Here is a 24,503-nt window from a genome sequence, read left to right on the forward strand (position 1 = left end):
GCCACTAGGGATTTATTGGATATAACTGCGGACAGGAATGAAGTATTAACACGACACTTGGTACTTGTGATGACAGTCATGGCCTGAGGTGGCATGCGTCGTTTCGTCACAGCACCACCTAGTGGTCAGACGAATCATTTAAACGCTTATAACTTAGGCTGAGTTTAACATATTTTCATGCAACTTTTTTCTTTGGAGTCCTGAATTGTTGCCGAGTCCAACGATACCAAGCATGCCAGGTTTTGCTTTACGGTTGGTTCTGCACAGGAAAATAGCGCTTAAAAAACACGCGCGAATAACTCCGCGAGGGTTATTCCGATCGACTCGAAACGACCATAGGAAGAACATTGTATTATCTTCTGAACAAAAAGTTCTATTGGCGTTATGTTAAAATTTTCATCAGAAATGGCCGAAAATTGCAAAAAACGAAAAATTACCTCAAAATTTTGTGTTTTTACACATAAATGGTTATAACTCCGCAACGAAATGATATTTTTTCACCAGATTTGATACGCTGATGTCTGAGCACAGTCTGAGGCAATACAAAAAAAAATGGTATGCCTGCACCACTAGTTGGCCTCATAATTTAACAAAACCTATGACATTGAGCAAACCCTATGGTCAAACAACTGTTTTTCAATAAACTAAAGTGTACAGCCATGATACTAGCTAGATGTAACACAGTCATGACCTGAGATTCCATGCACGAGTTTGTCATAGCGCCACCTAGTGGTAATTTGTTATTTTCACTTAAAAATACTGTAACCTTACATTTAAAATCATGAGTCATCATGGATTATTCCTTTCATGGCTTTGAGTATAATCATTGATGGATTGCAAGTCACTCCCTAGCAACCAATGAGAATACCCTAGCAACCATTTAGCAAGCTGTATCTCTGTATCAGAACATCGTAGAGACGTGGGGTTCGGCTCTTTTGACTCATTAACCCTATTTTAACATTTTGTGACCCGAGTTTTGCCATTGCAAGCACCACAAACATTTCCTTCAGTGTTCTATTTGTCAATGTTCCGTGAGAAGAGAGGGAGACATTTCACTGAACGATAGCAATTTTTGCTAATAACTTTGAACACGTGTGTCTGGTATCTTATTTTTCATCATTTATTTTGTACAATGCAGCAAATCTACACAGCCATGCCCTTAATGGTCTTAATGTCCCAAATCGCTTGAACCCCGGTAATCGCTGCTTGCAGCTATATTTAGGGGTTCAAGCGCGAAGCGCTGAAACCCTATTGTAATTGTTAAGATTTTTATTATTATTATTCTGCCGTAAAACGGAACGTGCAGACCAAACCGTAAGGCCTAGAGACTTGAAACTTGGCCAAATGGTAGGACCCAATTTGGGGAGAGGTTGACAGAGTATCAACCCGATTGGCCTATAGGTGGCGCTATAACGACGGAAATCACGTTTATGCTCATAACTCCCAGAAATCTTGTCCAAATGTCAAGTGTCTTATATCACTGGAATCCTTGCGTCAAGACGAACAAAACGTATATCTCCGATTTTATTTGCGCCTAGAATTTTTTTTCGCTATTTTCGATTTTGTCGAAAAAAATAAAAACGAACTAGTCCTAGGTTTTTTGACCGATCGGAACCATTCCAGTGCTGTAATATTCCTTGGAGCGTGAATATCAAAAGTTATCAAAAAAAGTTGAACTTTCGACTCACCGTCGTAAAGCCACGCCCAAACGCCCCCTATAGGCGGAGCCTCTAGGTCTTAAATGGCTATAACTTGGGATTAGAAAGAGGTATCGACACCAAATTTGGTGTATATATACAGGGGACTATTCTGGGCTCACGTTCAAATAATTGCGCCGCTTGACCACTAGTTGGCGTTATAACACCACCTCAACCTTTGAAGGGCTGTAGCTACAAAAGTGTGGGACCGATCAACTTGAAATTTGGCACGGTTGCTCTTGGTCTAGGGTACTATTAATGTCTAAAAGGAATTTTGCATGGCTCAAGAAACATAGCCGCCATCGGCCAATCAAGAAAAAGCAGCTATTAGACAGGGTTAACGAAGGCCGATCGAAACGAAACGCGGTGGGCCTGTTTGTCTCTTGGCCATGAAGGTCTGTGCAGAGTAAGAAAAAATTCGGCCTCCGGGGGGCGCTATCACGTTTTTTTAGTGTTTAAATTATTGTGTATTATGTAGTGTTTTAGATATCCACAAGATCCTCATATCATTTAATAGAGGTACTTACAATGAACAACTTTCCCTCAAGAAGCAACTGTCTCAGTAAAATCGTTTGTTAGATATTCATCATTTTCTTTTAAACCTACTTTTGCAAACTAGTCTTAGGTTTTTTGACCAATCTGAACCAATCCAGTGCTGGAATATTCCTTAGACATTGAATATCAATAATTATCAAAAAAAAGTTGAACTTTGCACTCGTCGTCGCAACACCACGGTCAAAAGTACGAAGAGGCGGTGCCACAAATACTTAAATGGCTATCATTTATGATAGGAATGAGATATCAACACGAAACTTGGTACACATATGTATAGACCTAGACTGAGTTCACATGCAAAAAAAATAGCAGAGATTGTCCACTAGGTGGCGCAATAACCTAAGAACAAAGAACGATGACTATAGCATATGTATACGACACATAAATATTTGTCTCACCTACTATTTTGCACATAACATCTGCTTTCAGATTCTTATAAGGGTCTATTAGGATAATTACATATCTTAGAAAACATGCCGACCAACAGCCAGCCAGCATTAACCATGTACGAGTCCAGCGATTACAACTAAACTGATGGGCTTTTTTGTCTTATGTTCTCAAGTGTCTGTGAGGATTTTTGGCTCATCATTCCGGAAATATTTGCATCTAGAACAATGGGTGTAACGTTAACTGTCCCCTAGATCAGTGGTTTTCAAAAGTATTCCTGGAAGCCCACTGCTCTGCACATATACAAAAGTCTTCTATTTTAAACAAATCCACTTTAATCATCAGTAGAGATTTGTATGAACTGACCTGATTGTGTCAGATGAGGGAATCATAGAAAATGTGCTGAGCATTGGGTCTGGAGAAACCACTGTGTTTCACTTAGTTGAAAGTACTGCTCTAGATGTTTATGTTTATATGAAAAACAATTTTGTGAATTTGCTGTACTATCTGGGCAAATATCAATATGAAACATAAAATAAACTTTTGCCGTTGTATTCCTAGATTTGATATGATGTCTCACAGTGATGTGGGAACCATTTCTAACCTGTATTTGTTATTTCATTTGTAACTGCTGTTATGTTCCTTTTGTCCATGGGTTTGCATCTGCATGAAAATTATTATAAGATTCAATGATCTGCAGTCATTTACCTCATTAAAACTAAAAGACTTGAGGTTATCAATTCAAGCATTTTGAAATGTGACATTTTCAAAATGGGCCAGACTAAGTATATCTAACCAATTAACTAGTAATGTGAAGCTTATGACAAAATATTAATAGTTTTATTAAGATCAGACAATATATGTCTTTCCAAGACTAGGGCTGGTTGAATAATTAAGTTAAAACTGTGTTTTAAGGACTAGTCTGAAGAACTAGTAGTTAGTTAGGGCTAATCAGTCTTACTATTTGGATTTAAATATAATTTAAATAATTTAAATATTTTTTCACATGATACTTAAAGCAGTTATGTTCAGTCATGAAGACAAAAATGTATGACTAACTTTTAAGACTAGTCTTAGAGATTAATGTTACTGACCATTGGTTTAAGTGTAGTTACAGACTAAAATTTAGGTTTATGTTTTAGTTGTCTTACTTGAAAATAGCTTACAATGGCCTATCTTTAAATATATCAGGGCCATAGTTTTGTCTTAAGATGTACACCAGTAATGTTTTTTAAAAGGTTTGTTTGTAAAAAGTACCTAAATGTTTTTAAATAACTAATGGCTAGTCATGCCTCAATTTAAACCTGTGGGAAACAACCCAATAAAGTTATAAAGCTTCAAATGTTGTCTTAGAATTCTTCAAATCCTAAAGGTATGAAAAAGATTGCTGTAAATATGTGGATCCTTAAAGAACAGGCCAACATTAGAAATAATTACTAATAATCACACATAAAGAGAATATATATTTGGTTATCAGTAGCTTTAGTATTTTAATCTATTTTCCATGACATAAACATGTCATGATGTGTCTTATAAAGTTTTTAATAATTGTTTATAGAATTATTGCAATGAAATTGTAATGTTATGATATAATTGGTTGTTTTAAATGTAAATGATTTACTGAAAACTTACTCAAGCACAGCACATGTGTGAACACAAATAAGTGCTTAATAGCAAATCTGACTGACATTTGCTTAATGACATCATATTTCTTATTAACTCCATTGGATATAAACAACACATCTGGATCAGTTATGTATGGGCATAGCCAGTGGTTAACTCTTTCACCGCCAGCGTTTTTAAAAAAAGTTGCCAGCCAGCGCCAGCGTTTTTCATGATTTTCACCAAAGTTTATTGCCTTCCAGAAAATGTTCTTCTTTAAATATATAAACATACAATATACCAAATGAAAGAACAGACCCTCTGCTTTCAAACAGAAAAAAACGTTTCATCTTACCTTTAGTGGTTCTTTTGCAATCAGCTTTTGAATATGGGTAGGTTTTTGCAAAAACACCATATTTTGAGCAAAAAGCAGAGACAATTTCATTTTTTTGACTGACTTTTCATAGAGATCCCATTCAGAGCGATCTTTAAAACAGACACGGACATGCAGCAGCTTGGCATAGGGCAATACTTCCGGTTTTAAAAAGTTGCGGAAGGGCGCCACCTGGTGGATAATAGCGGTATTGCGGAAAGACGGATCTCGTCATTGGCGGGGAAGCGTTTTCTCTTAATTGACGAGATATCTCGTCAATGGCGGGGAAAGAGTTAAATATAAAAATATGTAGAGCTTTAGTACTATTTAGCTTTTTTCATTATTCATTTCAAGAACAAGAACATTGCATACATACAAGAGGATTACAATGTGCTTATTTAACATTTAACATAACAATGGATTAAATAAAATAAAAATAAAAAAATAAATTAACAATAACATGGGGATATTCTACAATAATTCAATAAAACAAAAGGTTTCAAAAATGTTATATATTTGCTTTGCTTTTTTTTGACTTTTAACAGTTTCAAAATAATTTCTTAATTCCGTTCTAAATAAAATGCTATTGGGTTTATTCTTTGCCCATTTTTGTTTATGGATGTGAAATTTTCCATATATAATCAATAAGTTGATTAACAAGTCTTTCTCCACACATTTACTTTTATAATACAAAAATATATCCTTACCAGATAACCGAATTATTATTTTGTGAGTTTAAATATCAAGCATTCCACATCAATCCAAAAAGATTGAGTAAATATACATTGATAAAATAAATGTTTTATGGATTCTACTTCCAAATTGCAAATACAAGTAACCTCCATATCTCTTAAGAATCTGGAGACTACTTGTTTAACTGGATACATTAAATGAACCAATTTATAAGTAATTTGTCACGGTGGAATCCGTGTCATGCTTTGTGTCTGTTCCGATTGTCGTCACCTGGACTCTTGTTAATTAATTACCTGCCTCGTCACACCTGTGTATCGTTAGTCTGTTTGTATATATACCCCTGCCTGTTGTATGTTCACTTGCCGGATGATTGTCGCTGATTCCCTGCCTGTTCCTGTGTTCTACGTTTTAGTGTTCCTGTGTTTATTTACCTGCCTGTTGTTTGATTCTAGTGTTTTGTTTCTTGGTTATTATTAAATGTTATTTATTCATCTCGAACTCTGCACATGCGTCCCACTTCCTGATCTCATGTTCCCGGTCGTGACAGAATCATCCGGCCAGTGAAGGACGCAGCGGGTTCAAGGAGGGAACACCCAGAACTCCAGACCGGGCTCGAGTTAGCCCTCACTACGCCCGATTCATTCCCCGGGGTGGTTGCTGCGAAAGATGAGCCGGGTTCTGGGGATCGTATCGGTTCCGGTGATTCCCCTGCTGGTCGAGTCGTCTGGGGCGGTTCCTGGGAGGTCCACCACTATGCTGGATTTGGGGCTCGAGAACGGACGCCACGCTCGATTTTTCCCCGGGGTGGTCGCCACCGTGGAGGAGCCCCTTTCCCCGGGATGGTGGGAGTCGACTCCCAGGACGACCAGATCCCCGTCGGTTCCCAGGAGGGTGGATTCTTCAGAGTCGGTACCTGGGATGGCCACTCCGGTTCTCCCGGCCGTGCCCCGGCTTCCTGCCCTGCCAGTTTCGCCCTGGTTTCCGCCGGCTCCGTCGTGGCCTCCAAGCCCTCCATCCCTCCCGTGGATCCACCCTACCAGACTTCCAGTTTGTTTTGTTTCCAGTGTCTGGTAGCCACTCATTAAGGGGAGGGTAATGTCACGGTGGAATCCGTGTCATGTTTTGTGTCTGTTCCGATTGTCGTCACCTGGACTCTTGTTAATTAATAACCTGCCTCATCACACCTGTGTATCGTTAGTCTGTTTGTATATATACCCCTGCCTGTTGTATGTTCACTTGCCGGAAGATTGTCGCTGATTCCCTGTCTGTTCCTGTGTTCTACGTTTTAGTGTTCCTGTGTTTATTTACCTGCCTGTTGTTTGATTCTAGTGTTTTGTTTCTTGGTTATTATTAAATGTTATTTATTCATCTCGAACTCTGCACATGCGTCCTACTTCCTGATCTCATGTTCCCGGTCGTGACATAATTTATTTAACCTTATTCGTGAGCCAGTATATATTTAATAAACTCCAAACCTCTTTCCATACAAGTTGACTATATAAGGAGTTCCAGTATGGTTTACATCTAGGCAAATATTCATTTCTACATAGTGTTCTAATAAAAAGTTATTACATTTTTTTTTCTAGAATATTTACTCCATTAATACATAACTGAGCATTATGTAAGGAGTTACAATCATAAGATGTATAACCTTGAAAGAGTTGAATAAGTCCACTAGGTATGACATCAAATACAACTGCAAATTCCTTAGCAGTTACTGGAATCTTATAGTGATTGAGGAATTTCACAATAATTAAAGAGGTGACCATCATCTTTAAATAACTGCCTCCCTAATATTATATTATTATCATACCAATTTCTATAAAATAAGGATTTGTTTTTGTATAGAATATTCTTGTTATTCCAAATAACAGATCTATGTGGAGAAAAGTTATGTTTATATATGAGCATCCAAGATAAACAAACCTGTTTATGGAAACCTGACAGTTTTATGGGAACCTTGTTTATATCAAAATTGAATCGCAAAAAAAAATTCCAAACCACCCAATTTCTTAAAAATCATTTCTAGTATGATGTTCCATATACTACCTTTCCAACTTCAGTTACTTTTTATCCACTTATTTTTAAAAACAGTTTTTAAAATCTAGTACATTTTAACCTCCTTCCTCAACTGGATTGCTTAGAATTGACTTTTTAATGTCAATACATAACTAATGGCTAGTCATGCATCAATTTAAACCTGTGGGAAACAACCCAATAAAGTTATAAAGCTTCAAATGTTGTCTTAGAATTCTTCAAATCCTAAAGGTATGAAAAAGATTGCTGTAAATATGTGGATCCTTAAAGAACAGGCCAACATTAGAAATAATAACTAATAATCATACATAAAGAGAATATATATTTGGTTATCAGTAGCTTTAGTATTCTAATCTATTTTCCATGACATAAACATGTCATGATGTGTCTTATAAAGTTTTTAATAATTGTTTATAGAATTATTGCAATGAAATTGTAATGTAATGATACAATTGGTTGTTTTAAATGTAAATTATTTACTGAAAACTTACTCTAGCACAGCACATGTGTGAACACAAATAAGTGCTTAATAGCAAATCTGACTGACATTTGCTTAATGACATCATATTTGTTATTAACTCCATTTGATATAAACAACACATCTGGATTTGTTATGTTTAGGCCTACTATAATATGACAGAGGCTGTCATCTGAAATACTTGTATGTTTGCACATAATATTTATGTCAAAGAATATATATGTTCTATAAGAACAATTACGTTTGTTAATAAAAAAAATAGTCTAAAAGATTTAAACAAGCAACCATTTAGTAAGACCTTCAGAATATATCTCTATGAACTAAAATGACTGTTTCAGATGAGAGAAACATACAAAATGTGCAGAGCATGTTTGTGTATATGTTCCTTTTGTCCATAAAAATATATACGGTTTAATAACTTGCATACCTCACTTTATTTGCCTAATTAAAACAGAAAGCCTTCATGGTACTCGATTAAAGGACATGAACATGAATCTGCTAAATGAAATGATATTTGTTATTGACACGATTTAATAACATCATCCACCATTCAGAGAAAGTATCTGGTTATGTTTTATTAAATTGTTTCAGTTCTTACACTCAACAACAGTAAAGCCAGTGCAGTACAATTTTCTCTACACTGTATAAATATATATATATCAAATACAAAAACAACTTTGCAGAAGTATAGCTATCACACAGTCATTTTGAAAACGGCTCTGACGAACGGCCCCTAAAGCTTATGACAAAGCATACAATGTATTATTGAGATCAGGCAATATACTCAAATTCCTTATTGTGGTTTTTAGGTGCAATTTTCCGTTATGTCCACTAGATGGTAGAAGAGGATCAATCACTGGCTGACATTTGCACTCACAGAAAACACAGATGATGATTACTCTTTAACTAAGTTTACTATTAATAGAAATCTGTTCACATTTAAAGGTGCAGTGTGTAAATTTTAGAAGGATCTCTTGACAGAAATGCAAAATGATATAAAAAACTATATTATCAGGGATGTATAAAGACCTTTCATAATGAACCGGTATGTGTTTATTACCTTAGAACGAGACCTTTTTATCTACATACACCGAGTGTCCCCTTACATGGAAGTCACCATTTTGTGGCGCCATTTTTCTACAGAAGCCCCTAACGGACATTTTTTTACTAAGTTGTCTCCGACGATGACATGTTTGTCTGGTGGCGGCTACCGTAGATTCTCTATGTGTTTCAAAAGCGAGGGGTGAGCAGTGGACTAAGCCATTGGTTGCAATTCGTGACCTCACCACTAGACGCCGCTAAAATGTACACACTGCACTTTTAACTTCATGATTTTACTGTTATAATATTAAAATCACATTTAGTTAAAGACTACCACTTCAATTGTTCTGAGTTATCAGTTTTAACACTCATGTCATTTTATGAAAGCTGTGAAACGTGAACATAATTTTGGAGGCACTTACACGACATTTGCAGTAAGAATTATATATTTTTAGTTTTTTATAAAAAAAACATACCAAATGAGTGTGTAACCATGTCAATATTAAGTCTTGTTCTTTAACAGTCTTGTTTCTCCTTTCTCAGATAAACGTGTGTGTGTACAATATACAATGCAGAATATCTATATGGCCATGTCCTTAAACGTCTTGTGATCTAAATGGCTTGAACCCCGGTAATCGCTGCTAGCAGCTATATTTAGGGGTTCAAGCCCGAAGGGCTGAAACCCTATTGTATTTGTACTGATTTTTATTATTATTATTATTATTATTATTATTATTATTATTTTTATTATTTTTCTTCTGCCGTAAAACGGATCGTGCAGACCAAACCGTAAGGCCTAGAGACTTGAGACTTGGCCAAATGGTAGGTCTCATTCGTGCGCGAAGATGACAGAGTGTCATCCCAATCGGCCTATGGGGGGCGCTACAGCGATGGCAAACGCGTTGATGCTCATATCTTCGACAATTCTTGTCCAAATGTCAAGTGTCTTATATTCCTGGATTCCTTGCGTCAAGACGAACAAAATGTATATCTCCGATTTCATTTCCGTCATTAAAAATTTTCCGCTATTTTTGATTTTGTCGAAAAAAATAAAAACGAACTAGTCCTAGGTTTTTCGCTCGATCGGAATCGTTTCGGTGCTAAAATGTTCCTTGGAGTTCGAATATCAATAATTATTGAAAAAAAGTTGAACTTTCGACTCACGGTCGACATGCCACGCCCAAACGTCTGAAGTGTGCGCAGCCACTAGGGATTTATTGGATATAACTGCGGACAGGAATGAAGTATTAACACGACACTTGGTACTTGTGATGACAGTCATGGCCTGAGGTGGCATGCGTCGTTTCGTCACAGCGCCACCTAGTGGTCAGACGAATCATTTAAACGCTTATAACTTAGGCTGAGTTTAACATATTTTCATGCAACTTTTTTCTTTGGAGTCCTGAATTGTTGCCGAGTCCAACGATACCAAGCATGCCAGGTTTTGCTTTACGGTTGGTTCTGCACAGGAAAATAGCGCTTAAAAAACACGCGCGAATAACTCCGCGAGGGTTATTCCGATCGACTCGAAACGACCATAGGAAGAACATTGTATTACCTTCTGAACAAAAAGTTCTATTGGCGTTATGTTAAAATTTTCATCAGAAAAGGCCAAAAATTGCAAAAAACGAAAAATTACCTCAAAATTTTGTGTTTTTACACATAAATGGTTATAACTCCGCAACGAAATGATATTTTTTCACCAGATTTGATACGCTGATGTCTGAGCACAGTCTGAGGCAATACAAAAAAAAATGGTATGCCTGCACCACTAGTTGGCCTCATAATTGAACAAAACCTGTGACATTGAGCAAACCCTATGGTCAAACAACTGTTTTTTCAATAAACTAAAGTGTACAGCCATGATACTAGCTAGATGTAATACAGTCATGACCTGAGATTCCATGCACGAGTTTGTCATAGCGCCACCTAGTGGTAATTTGTTATTTTCACTTAAAAATACTGTAACCTTACATTTAAAATCATGAGTCATCATGGATTATTCCTTTCATGGCATTGAGTATAATCATTGATGGATTGCAAGTCACTCCCTAGCAACCAATGAGAATACCCTAGCAACCATTTAGCAAGCTGTATCTCTGTATCAGAACATCGTAGAGACGTGGGGTTCGGCTCTTTTGACTCATTAACCCTATTTTAACATTTTGTGACCCGAGTTTTGCCATTGCAAGCACCACAAACATTTCCTTCAGTGTTCTATTTGTCAATGTTCCGTGAGAAGAGAGGGAGACATTTCACTGAACGATAGCAATTTTTGCTAATAACTTTGAACACGTGTGTCTGGTATCTTATTTTTCATCATTTATTTTGTACAATGCAGCAAATCTACACAGCCATGCCCTTAATGGTCTTAATGTCCCAAATCGCTTGAACCCCGGTAATCGCTGCTTGCAGCTATATTTATTATTATTATTATTATTATTATTATTAGGGTTTCGAGCACGAAGTGCTGAAAACCTATTGTATTTGTCTGTTTTATTATTATTATTATTATTATTATTATTATTATTATTATTTTTCCGCCATAAAACGCGTCGCCCAGCACAAACCGTAAGTCGTAGAAACTTGCCACTTGGTCAACTGGTTGTATATTAGCAGGCTACTCAGATACAGTGAATCAGCCAAATCGGCCCATAGGTGGCGCTATAGCAATGCCCGACGCGTTGGGGCTCATAACTCCTAAACCGGACATCCTACACTCAAGTGTTTGGTATCATTGTAATCCCTGGCTCCAAACTTAAAAAATGTATATCTCCGATTTCATTTCCGGTATGCAAATTTTTTCGCTAATTTGCATAATATGCATTTCAAGCCAAAATGAACTAGTCCTAGGTTTTTCGCCCGATCGGAATCGTTCCAACGCAGGAGAAATCTGTGGAGTGAGTAGGTGAATAATTATCGAACAGAATGTGTAATTTCGCTTCAGTGTCACTAAGGGGCGCCAAAATTCAATCCCGGAAGTAGACTATCTCCAGGAAAATGGCTATAACTCGTGAACGGTTAGAGATATCTTAACGCGGTTTGGTACACATGTGTATCAGCTCACTCCCGGGTCACATGAAAAAATACGCGGATTTTGGCCACTAGGTGGCGCTATAATAAGCTTGAGGTCGAAAATGGCTATCACTACACAACCGTAAGCCCGATACACTTCATATTTGGTATGGTGTGTCTTTGTGCAATGTACCATGAGGGTCTAGAAGGACATTGGCGTATCTGCTAAAACATGGCCGTCATCGGCCAATGAAGTGTGAGGGCTGATTTGACAGGGTTAACGAAGGTCGATCGGAACGACATTCACTGTGCTTGTTCGTGTACTGCTCCAGAAGGTCTGTAAGAATTATGGTGTCATTTGGCCACTAGAGGGCGTAATACCGTATTTCGGTGCATGTATCACGTGACGTTTGACATACACACACAAACATGACATCATATGATAGATCGGTTCATGACGAAAAACTTTGCCTCTTGAAGCGTTGCTGTCAATCAAACGGTTCGTTAGTTATTGGCGATAACGTTCAAACCTACTTTTGCGAACTAGTCCCAGGTTTTTCATCCGATCTGAACCTAACGAAAGCTGATTGATTCTGTGGAGTGGGAATATGAATAATTATCGAAAAAAAGTTGAAATTTGTATTCAAACACGCAAGGAGTGGCCAAAAACCGAACTGGGTGGAGCTTAAAACATTTAAACGGCCATAACTCGAGAGGCGTTTGAGATATCATCATGGGGCTTGAATCATATGTGTAGGCCATCGGTCTAAGGTCGTGATATAAAAAGCTCCCCGATTGGACACTAGATGGCGCTATAACGGGGAAAATAGCATTAAATACTGTGATTATGCAATGGTTGCAACTTTCACGCCTATAACTTTATCTGTGGTCAAGAGATTTTCATGGGAGTTAGTTTTTTAGCATCCTGAATTGTTTCCGAGTCCTACGATACCAAGCATGCCAGATTTCGCCTTACAGTTAGTTCTGCACAGGAAAATAGCGCTTAAAAAACACGCGCGAATAACTCCGCGACGGTTATTCGGATCGTCTCGAAACGACCACAGGAAGAACATTGCATTACCTTCTGAACAAAAAAGTCTATTGGCGTTATGTTAAAATTTCCATCAGAAATGGCCGAAAATTGCAAAAAACGAAAAATTACCTCAAAATTTGTCGTTTTTTACACATAAATGGTTATATGGAGAGATTTCACTGAATGAGAGCCGTTTTTTGCTGATAACTAATGTATTTAAGGTTGAATCTTCACCAAACGTATGCATAATAACATGGTACTTGGTAATTCTGATGGCAGTCAGGACCTGAGGGAGCCTTCAGTTTCGGAAGCATATTTTACACGCCTACAACTTTGGCTGCAGTCACCGTATTTTCATGGGACTTTTTTCACAGGAGTCCTGAATTGTTGTAGAGTCCAACGATACCAAACATGCCCAGTTTTGCCTTATGCTTAGTCCTGGGGTTACTGTTCACTGTAGGTCCTTGCGGTCTGCTGCGCTGCTGTGTTTGTGTCTTATGTACACGTGTGCAGTCTGTTTGCACCATTGCACCATACCACGACTCAATGGCCTTGTAGTTCAACTAAACACGGCCATTTCTGAATTGTATGTTACATTATAAATCTGAAAAACTAATTCTAGTTAACAAATTATCCTCATAACGTCACATTAAGGACATCACATGTTTGTCTTGTAGGTGCACCTGTGTGTAAGCATACATAGTCTGTATGATCTTTTTTTGACCATCTCTTTCATTTTTCTGGAGCGAGGTGGTCTATCATTCATTGTGGCTGTGTTCGGGTGTAACTGCTCCACCTGGTAAGCGACGTGTGAGGTTTTTGACGTTGCCTTAAAGCTCGAAACCCGGCAATTGCTGCTTGCAGCTATATTTTTTATTATTTTTCTTCTGCCGTAAAACGGATCGTGCAGACCAAACCGTAAGGCCTAGAGACTTGAGACTTGGCCAAATGGTAGGTCTCATTCGTGCGCGAAGATGACAGAGTGTCATCCCAATCGGCCTATGGGGGGCGCTACAGCGATGGCAAACGCGTTGATGCTCATAACTTCGACAATTCTTGTCCAAATGTCAAGTGTCTTATATTCCTGGATTCCTTGCGTCAAGACGAACAAAATGTATATCTCCGATTTCATTTCCGTCATTAAAAATTTTCCGCTATTTTTGATTTTGTCGAAAAAAATAAAAACGAACTAGTCCTAGGTTTTTCGCTCGATCGGAATCGTTTCGGTGCTAAAATGTTCCTTGGAGTTCGAATATCAATAATTATTGAAAAAAAGTTGAACTTTCGACTCACGGTCGACATGCCACGCCCAAACGTCTGAAGTGTGCGCAGCCACTAGGGATTTATTGGATATAACTGCGGACAGGAATGAAGTATTAACACGACACTTGGTACTTGTGATGACAGTCATGGCCTGAGGTGGCATGCGTCGTTTCGTCACAGCGCCACCTAGTGGTCAGACGAATCATTTAAATGCTTATAACTTAGGCTGAGTTTAACATATTTTCATGCAACTTTTTTCTTTGGAGTCCTGAATTGTTGCCGAGTCCAACGATACCAAGCATGCCAGGTTTTGCTTTACGGTTGGTTCTGCACAGGAAAATAGCGCTTAAAAAACACGCGCGAATAACTCCGCGAGGGTTATTCCGATCGACTCGAAACGACCATAGGAAGAACATTGTATTACCTTCTGAACAAAAAGTTCTATTGGCGTTATGTTAAAATTTCCATCAGAAATGGCCGAAAATTGCAAAAAACGAAAAATTACCTCAAAATTTTGTGTTTTTACACATAAATGGTTATAACTCCGCAACGAAATGATATTTTTTCACCAGATTTGATACGCTGATGTCTGAGCACAGTCTGAGGCAATACAAAAAAAAATGGTATGCCTGCACCACTAGTTGGCCTCATAATTTAACAAAACCTATGACATTGAGCAAACCCTATGGTCAAACAACTGTTTTTTCAATAAACTAAAGTGTACAGCCATGATACTAGCTAGATGTAACACAGTCATGACCTGAGATTCCATGCACGAGTTTGTCATAGCGCCACCTAGTGGTAATTTGTTATTTTCACTTAAAAATACTGTAACCTTACATTTAAAATCATGAGTCATCATGGATTATTCCTTTCATGGCTTTGAGTATAATCATTGATGGATTGCAAGTCACTCCCTAGCAACCAATGAGAATACCCTAGCAACCATTTAGCAAGCTGTATCTCTGTATCAGAACATCGTAGAGACGTGGGGTTCAGCTCTTTTGACTCATTAACCCTATTTTAACATTTTGTGACCCGAGTTTTGCCATTGCAAGCACCACAAACATTTCCTTCAGTGTTCTATTTGTCAATGTTCCGTGAGAAGAGAGGGAGACATTTCACTGAACGATAGCAATTTTTGCTAATAACTTTGAACACGTGTGTCTGGTATCTTATTTTTCATCATTTATTTTGTACAATGCAGCAAATCTACACAGCCATGCCCTTAATGGTCTTAATGTCCCAAATCGCTTGAACCCCGGTAATCGCTGCTTGCAGCTATATTACCGTTTGTTTTTGTTAGGATATTTATTATTTTTCTGCCGTAAAACGGATTGTACAGACCAAACCGTAAGGCCTAGAGACTTGAGACTTGGCCAAATGATAGGTCTCATTCGTGCGCGAAGTTGACAGAGTATGAACCCAATCGGCCTATGGGGGGCGCTACAGCGATGGCAAACGCGTTTAGGCTCATACCTCCCACAATTCTTGTCCAAATGTCAAGTGTCTCATATCCCTGGATTCCTTGCATCAAGACGAACAAAATGTATATCTCCGATTTTATTTCCGTCATGAAAAATTTTCCGCTATTTTCGATTTTGTCGAAAAAAATAAAAACGAACTAGTCCTTGGTTTTTCGCCCGATCGGAATCATTCCAGTGCTAAAATGTTCTTTGGAGTTTGATTATCAATATTTATTAAAAAAAAGTTGAACTTTCGACTCACGGTCAACATGCCACGCCCAAACGTCTGAATTGTGGGCAGGCACTAGAACATTATTGGCTATAACTGGGGACAGGAATGAAGTATCAACACGACACTTGGTACTTGTGATGAGAGTCAAGGCCTGAGGTTTCATGCATAGTTTCGTCACAGCGCCACCTAGTGGTCATATGAATAAAATAATGCTTATAACTTAGGCTGAGTTTAACGTATTTTCATGCGACTTTTTTCCTTGGAGTCCTGAATTGTTGTCGAGTCCAACGATACCAAGCATGCCAGGTTATGCTTTACGGTTGGTTCTGCACAGGAAAATAGCGCTTAAAAAACATGCGCGAATAACTCCGCGAGAGTTATTCCGATCGACTCGAAACGACCATAGGAAGAACATTGTATTACCTTCTGAACAAAAAGTTCTATTGGCGTTATGTTAAAATTTCCATCAGAAATGGCCGAAAATTGCAAAAAACGAAGAATTACCTCAAAATGTTGTGTTTTTTACACATAAATGGTTATAACTCCGCAACGAAATGATATTTTTTCACCAGATTTGATACGCTGATGTCTGAGCACTTTCTGAGGCAATACAAAAAAAATGGTATGCCTGCACCACTAGTTGGCTTCATAATTTAACAAAACCTTTGACATTGAGCAAGCCCAATGGTCATACAACTGTTTTTTCACTAAACTAAAGTGTACAGCCATACTAGCTAGATGTAACACAGTCATGACCTGAGATTCCATGCACGACTTTGTCATAGCGCCACCTAGTGGTAATTTGTTATTTTCACTTAAAAATACTGTAACCTTACATTTAAAATCATGAGTCATCATGGATTATTCCTTTCATGACTTTGAGTATAATCATTGGTGGATTGCAAGTCACTCCCTAGCAACCAATGAGAATACCCTAGCAACCATTTAGCAAGAGCCGTATCTCTGTATCAGAACATCGTAGAGACATGGGGTTCAGTTCTTTTGACTCATTAACACTATTTTAACATTTTGTGACCCGAGTTTTGCCAATGCAAGCACCACAAACATTTCTTTCATTGTTCCATTTGTCAATGTTTCGTGAGAAGAGAGGGAAACATTTCACTGAATGATAGCACTTTTTTGCTGATAACTTTGAACATGTGTGTCTGGTAACTTATTTTTCATCATTTATTTTGTACAATGCAGTAAATCTACACAGCCATGCCCTTAAAGGTCTTAATGTCCCAAATTGCTTGAACCCCGGTAATCGCTGCTTGCAGCTATATTACCGTTTGTTTTTGTTAGGATATTTATTATTTTTCTGCCATAAAACGGATCGTGCAGACCAAACCGTAAGGCCTAGAGACTTGAGACTTGGCCAAATGATAGGTCTCATTCGTGCGCAAACTTGACAGAGTATGAACCCAATCGGCCTATGGGGGGCGCTACAGCGATGGCAAACGCGTTTAGGCTCATAACTCCCACAATTCTTTTCCAAATGTCAAGTGTCTCATATCCCTGGATTCCTTGCATCAAGACGAACAAAATGTATATCTCCGATTTTATTTCCGTCTTGAATAATTTTCCGCTATTTTCGATTTTGTCGAAAAAAATAAAAACGAACTAGTCCTAGGTTTTTCGCCCGATCGGAATCATTCCAGTGCTAAAATGTTCATTGGAGTTTGAATATCAATAATTATTAAAAAAAAGTTGAACTTTCGACTCACGGTCAACATGCCACGCCCAAACGTCTGAATTGTGGGCAGGCACTAGAACATTATTGGCTATAACTGGGGACAGGAATGAAGTATCAACACGACACTTGGTACTTGTGATGAGAGTCATGACCTGAGGTTTCATGCATCGTTTCGTCACAGCGCCACCTAGTGGTCAGACGAATCAAATAATGCTTATAACTTAGGCTGAGTTCAACGTATTTTCATACGACTTTTTTCCTTGGAATCCTGAATTGTTGCCGAGTCCAACGATACCGAGCATGCCAGGTTTTGCTTTACGGTTGGTTCTGCACAGGAAAATAGCGCTTAAAAAACACGCGCGAATAACTCCGCGAGGGTAATTCCGATCGACTCGAAACGACCATAGGAAGAACATTGTATTACCTTCTGAACAAAAAGTTATATTGGCGTTATGTTAAAATTTTCATCAGAAATGGCAGAAAATTGCAAAAAACCAAAAATTACCTCAAAATTTTCTGTTTTTTACACATAAATGGTTATAACTCTGCAACGAAATGATATTTTTTCACCAGATTTGATACGCTGATGTCTGAGCACATTCTGAGGCAATACAAAAAAAATGGTATGCCTGCACCACTAGTTGGCCACATAATTGAACAAAACCTTTGACATTGAGCAAGCCCAATGGTCATACAACTGTTTTTTCAATAAACTAAAGTATACAGCCATGATACTGGCTAGATGTAACACAGCCATGACCTGAGATTCCATGCACGACTTTGTCATAGCGCCACCTAGTGGTAATTTGTTATTTTCACTTAAAAATACTGTAACCTTACATTTAAAATCATGAGTCATCATGGATTATTCCTTTCATGACTTTGAGTATAATCATTGGTGGATTGCAAGTCACTCCCTAGCAACCAATGAGAATACCCTAGCAACCATTTAGCAAGAGCTGTATCTCTGTGTCAGAACATCGTAGAGACATGGGGTTCAGCTCTTTTGACTCATAAACACTATTTTAACATTTTGTGACCCGAGTTTTGCCAATGCAAGCACCACAAACATTTCCTTAAGTGTTCCATTTGTCAATGTTCCTTGAGAAGAGAGGGAGACATTTCACTGAATGATAGCACTTTTTTGCTGATAACTTTGAACACGTGTGTCTGGTATCTTATTTTTCATCATTTATTTTGTACAATGCAGCAAATCTACACAGCCATGCCCTTAAAGGTCTTAATGTCCCAAATCGCTTGAACCCCGGTAATCGCTGCTTGCAGCTATATTTAGGGTTTCGAGCACGAAGTGCTGAAAACCTATTGTATTTGTCTGTTTTATTAGGGTTTCGAGCACGAAGTGCTGAAAACCTATTGTATTTGTCTGTTTTATTATTATTATTATTATTATTATTATTATTATTATTATTTTTCCGCCATAAAACGCGTCGCCCAGCACAAACCGTAAGTCGTAGAAACTTGCCACTTGGTCAACTGGTTGTATATTAGCAGGCTACTCAGATACAGTGAACCAGCCAAATCGGCCCATAGGTGGCGCTATAGCAATGCCCGACGCGTTTGGGCTCATAACTCCTAAACCGGCCATCATACACTCAAGTGTTTGGTATCATTGTAATCCCTGGCTCCAAACTTAAAAAATGTATATCTCCGTTTTCATTTCCGTCATGAAAAATTTTCCGCTATTTTCGATTTTGTCGAAAAAAATAAAAACGAACTAGTCCTAGGTTTTTCGCCCGATCGGAATCATTCCAGTGCTAAAATGTTCCTTGGAGTTTGAATATCAATAATTATCAAAAAAAAGTTGAACTTTCGACTCACGGTCAACATGCCACGCCCACACGTCTGAATTGTGGGCAGGCACTAGAACATTATTGGCTATAACTGGGGACAGGAATGAAGTATCAACACGACACTTGGTACTTGTGATGAGAGTCATGGCCTGAGGTTTCATGCATCGTTTCGTCACAGCGCCACCTAGTGGTCATACGAATCGAATAATGCTTATAACTTCGGCTGAGTTTAACGTATTTTCATGCGACGTTTTTCCTTGGAGTCCTGAATTGTTGCCGAGTCCAATGATACCAAGCATGCCAGGTTTTGCTTTACGGTTGGTTCTGCACAGGAAAATAGCGCTTAAAAAACATGCGCGAATAACTCCGCGAGGGTTCCTCCGATCGACTCGAAACGACCATAGGAAGAATATTGTATTACCTTCTGAACAAAAAGTTCTATTGGCATTATGTTAAAATTTCCATCAGAAATGGCCGAAAATTGCAAAAAACGAAAAATTTACTCCAAATTTTGTGTTTTTTACACATAAATGGTTATAACTCCGCAACGAAATGATATTTTTTTACCAGATTTGATACGCTGATGTCTGAGCAGAGTCTGAGGCAATACAAAAAAAATGGTATGCCTGCACCACTAGTTGGCCTCATAATTGAACAAAACCTTTGACGTTGAGCTAGCACAATGGTCATACAACAGTTTTTTTCACTAAACTTAAGTGTATAGCCATGATACTAGCTAGATGTAACACATTCATGACGTTGCATGCACAAGTTTTTCATAGCGCCACCTAGTGTTTATTTGTTATTTGACTTAAAAATACTGCAACCTTATATCTAAAATCATGAGTCATCGTGGATTATGCCTTTCATGGCTTTGAGTATAATCATTGGTGGATTGCAATTCACTCCCTAGCAACCAATCAGAATACCCTAGCAACCATTTAGCATGAGCTGTATCTTTGTATCAGAACATCGTAGAGATATGGGGTTCGGCTCGTTTGACTTTTTTACACTATTTTAACATTTTGTGACCCAAGTTTTGCCACTGTAAGCACCACAAACATTTCCTTCAGTGTTCTATTTGTCAATGCTTCGTGAGAAGAGAGGGAGACATTTCACTGAATGATAGCACCTTTTTTGCTGATGACTTTGAACAGGTGTGTGAGGTAGCTTATTTTTTATAATTTATTTTGTACAATTCAGCAAAACTACACAGGCATGCCCTGAAAGGTCTTAAGGTCCCAAATCGCTTGAAGCCGACTCAATGGCCTTGTAATTCAACTAAACACGGCCATTTCTGAATTGTATTTTACGGTATAAATCTGAAAAACTAATTCTCGTTAACAAATTATCAGAATGACTTAACATTAAGGATGTGACATGTTTGTCCTATAGGTGCACCTGTGTGTAAGCTACATAGTCTGTCTGAACCGTTTCTGACCATCTCTTACGTTTTTCTGGATGCGATGTGGTGTATCAGCCTGGTCGACGACATCTGACATGTTGTATGTGCTTTAATGCTCGAAACCCGGTAAACGCTGCTTGCAGCTTTAATTATTATTATTATTATTATTTTTCCGCCATAAAACGCGTCGCCCAGCACAAACCGTAAGTCGTAGAAACTTGCCACTTGGTCAACTGGTTGTATATTAGCAGGCTACTCAGATACAGTGAATCAGCCAAATCGGCCCATAGGTGGCGCTATAGCAATGCCCGACGCGTTGGGGCTCATAACTCCTAAACCGGACATCCTACACTCAAGTGTTTGGTATCATTGTAATCCCTGGCTCCAAACTTAAAAAATGTATATCTCCGATTTCATTTCCGTCATGAAAAATGTTCCGCTATTTTCGATTTTGTCGAAAAAAATAAAAACGAACTAGTCCTAGGTTTTTCGCCCGATCGGAATCATTCCAGTGCTAAAATGTTCCTTGGAGTTTGAATATCAATAATTATCAAAAAAAAGTTGAACTTTCGACTCACGGTCAACATGCCACGCCCACACGTCTGAATTGTGGGCAGGCACTAGAACATTATTGGCTATAACTGGGGACAGGAATGAAGTATCAACACGACACTTGGTACTTGTGATGAGAGTCATGGCCTGAGGTTTCATGCATCGTTTCGTCACAGCGCCACCTAGTGGTCATACGAATCGAATAATGCTTATAACTTAGGCTGAGTTTAACGTATTTTCATGCGACGTTTTTCCTTGGACTCCTGAATTGTTGCCGAGTCCAATGATACCAAGCATGCCAGGTTTTGCTTTACGGTTGGTTCTGCACAGGAAAATAGCACTTAAAAAACATGCGCGAATAACTCCGCGAGGGTTCATCCGATCGACTCGAAACAACCATAGGAAGAATATTGTATTACCTTCTGAACAAAAAGTTCTATTGGCATTATGTTAAAATTTCCATCAGAAATGGCCGAAAATTGCAAAAAACGAAAAATTTACTCCAAATTTTTTGTTTTTTACACATAAATGGTTATAACTCCGCAACGAAATGATATTTTTTTACCAGATTTGATACGCTGATGTCTGAGCAGAGTCTGAGGCAATACAAAAAAAATGGTATGCCTGCACCACTAGTTGGCCTCATAATTGAACAAAACCTTTGACGTTGAGCTAGCACAATGGTCATACAACAGTTTTTTTCACTAAACTTAAGTGTATAGCCATGATACTAGCTAGATGTAACACATTCATGACGTTGCATGCACAAGTTTTTCATAGCGCCACCTAGTGGTTATTTGTTATTTTGACTTAAAAATACTGCAACCTTATATCTAAAATCATGAGTCATCGTGGATTATGCCTTTCATGGCTTTGAGTATAATCATTGGTGGATTGCAATTCACTCCCTAGCAACCAATCAGAATACCCTAGCAACCATTTAGCAAGAGCTGTATCTTTGTATCAGAACATCGTAGAGATATGGGGTTCGGCTCGTTTGACTTTTTTACACTATTTTAACATTTTGTGACCCAAGTTTTGCCACTGTAAGCACCACAAACATTTCCTTCAGTGTTCTATTTGTCAATGCTTCGTGAGAAGAGAGGGAGACATTTCACTGAATGATAGCACCTTTTTTGCTGATGACTTTGAACAGGTGTGTGAGGTAGCTTATTTTTTATAATTTATTTTGTACAATTCAGCAAAACTACACAGGCATGCCCTTAAAGGTCTTAAGGTCCCAAATCGCTTGAACCTGACTCAATGGCCTTGTAATTCAACTAAACACGGCCATTTCTGAATTGTATTTTACGGTATAAATCTGAAAAACTAATTCTCGTTAACAAATTATCAGAATGACTTAACATTAAGGATGTGACATGTTTGTCCTATAGGTGCACCTGTGTGTAAGCTACATAGTCTGTCTGAACCGTTTCTAAACCATCTCTTACGTTTTCCTGGATGCGATGTGGTGTATCAGCCTGGTCGACGACATCTGACATGTTGTATGTGCTTTAATGCTCGAAACCCGGTAAACGCTGCTTGCAGCTTTAATTATTATTATTTTTCCGCCATAAAACGCGTCGCCCAGCACAAACCGTAAGTCGTAGAAACTTGCCACTTGGTCAACTGGTTGTATATTAGCAGGCTACTCAGATACAGTGAATCAGCCAAATCGGCCCATAGGTGGCGCTATAGCAATGTCCGACGCGTTGGGGCTCATAACTCCTAAACCGGACATCCTACACTCAAGTGTTTGGTATCATTGTAATCCCTGGCTCCAAACTTAAAAATTGTATATCTCCGATTTCATTTCCGGTATGCAAATTTTTTCGCTATTTTCGATTTTGTCGAAAAAAATAAAAACGAACTAGTCCTATGTTTTTCGCCCGATCGGAATCATTCCAGTGCTAAAATGTTCCTTGGAGTTTGAATATCAATAATTATCAAAAAAAAGTTGAACTTTCGACTCACGGTCAACATGCCACGCCCACACGTCTGAATTGTGGGCAGGCACTAGAACATTATTGGCTATAACTGGGGACAGGAATGAAGTATCAACACGACACTTGGTACTTGTGATGAGAGTCATGGCCTGAGGTTTCATGCATCGTTTCGTCACAGCGCCACCTAGTGGTCATACGAATCGAATAATGCTTATAACTTCGGCTGAGTTTAACGTATTTTCATGCGACGTTTTTCCTTGGAGTCCTGAATTGTTGCCGAGTCCAATGATACCAAGCATGCCAGGTTTTGCTTTACGGTTGGTTCTGCACAGGAAAATAGCGCTTAAAAAACATGCGCGAATAACTCCGCGAGGGTTCCTCCGATCGACTCGAAACAACCATAGGAAGAATATTGTATTACCTTCTGAACAAAAAGTTCTATTGGCATTATGTTAAAATTTCCATCAGAAATGGCCGAAAATTGCAAAAAACGAAAAATTTACTCCAAATTTTGTGTTTTTTACACATAAATGGTTATAACTCCGCAACAAAATGATATTTTTTTACCAGATTTGATACGCTGATGTCTGAGCAGAGTCTGAGGCAATACAAAAAAAATGGTATGCCTGCACCACTAGTTGGCCTCATAATTGAACAAAACCTTTGACGTTGAGCTAGCACAATGGTCATACAACAGTTTTTTCACTAAACTTAAGTGTATAGCCATGATACTAGCTAGATGTAACTAATTCATGACGTTGCATGCACAAGTTTTTCATAGCGCCACCTAGTGGTTATTTGTTATTTTGACTTAAAAATACTGCAACCTTATATCTAAAATCATGAGTCATCGTGGATTATGCCTTTCATGGCTTTGAGTATAATCATTGGTGGATTGCAATTCACTCCCAACCAATCAGAATACCCTAGCAACCATTTAGCAAGAGCTGTATCTTTGTATCAGAACATCGTAGAGATATGGGGTTCGGCTCGTTTGACTTTTTTACACTATTTTAACATTCAGTTTTGCCACTGTAAGCACCACAAACATTTCCTTCAGTGTTCTATTTGTCAATGCTTCGTGAGAAGAGAGGGAGACATTTCACTGAATGATAGCACCTTTTTTGCTGATGACTTTGAACAGGTGTGTGAGGTAGCTTATTTTTTATAATTTATTTTGTACAATTCAGCAAAACTACACAGGCATGCCCTTAAAGGTCT

This window comes from Paramisgurnus dabryanus, chromosome 1, assembly GCF_030506205.2.
Source record: "Paramisgurnus dabryanus chromosome 1, PD_genome_1.1, whole genome shotgun sequence".
NCBI lineage: Eukaryota > Metazoa > Chordata > Actinopteri > Cypriniformes > Cobitidae > Paramisgurnus > Paramisgurnus dabryanus.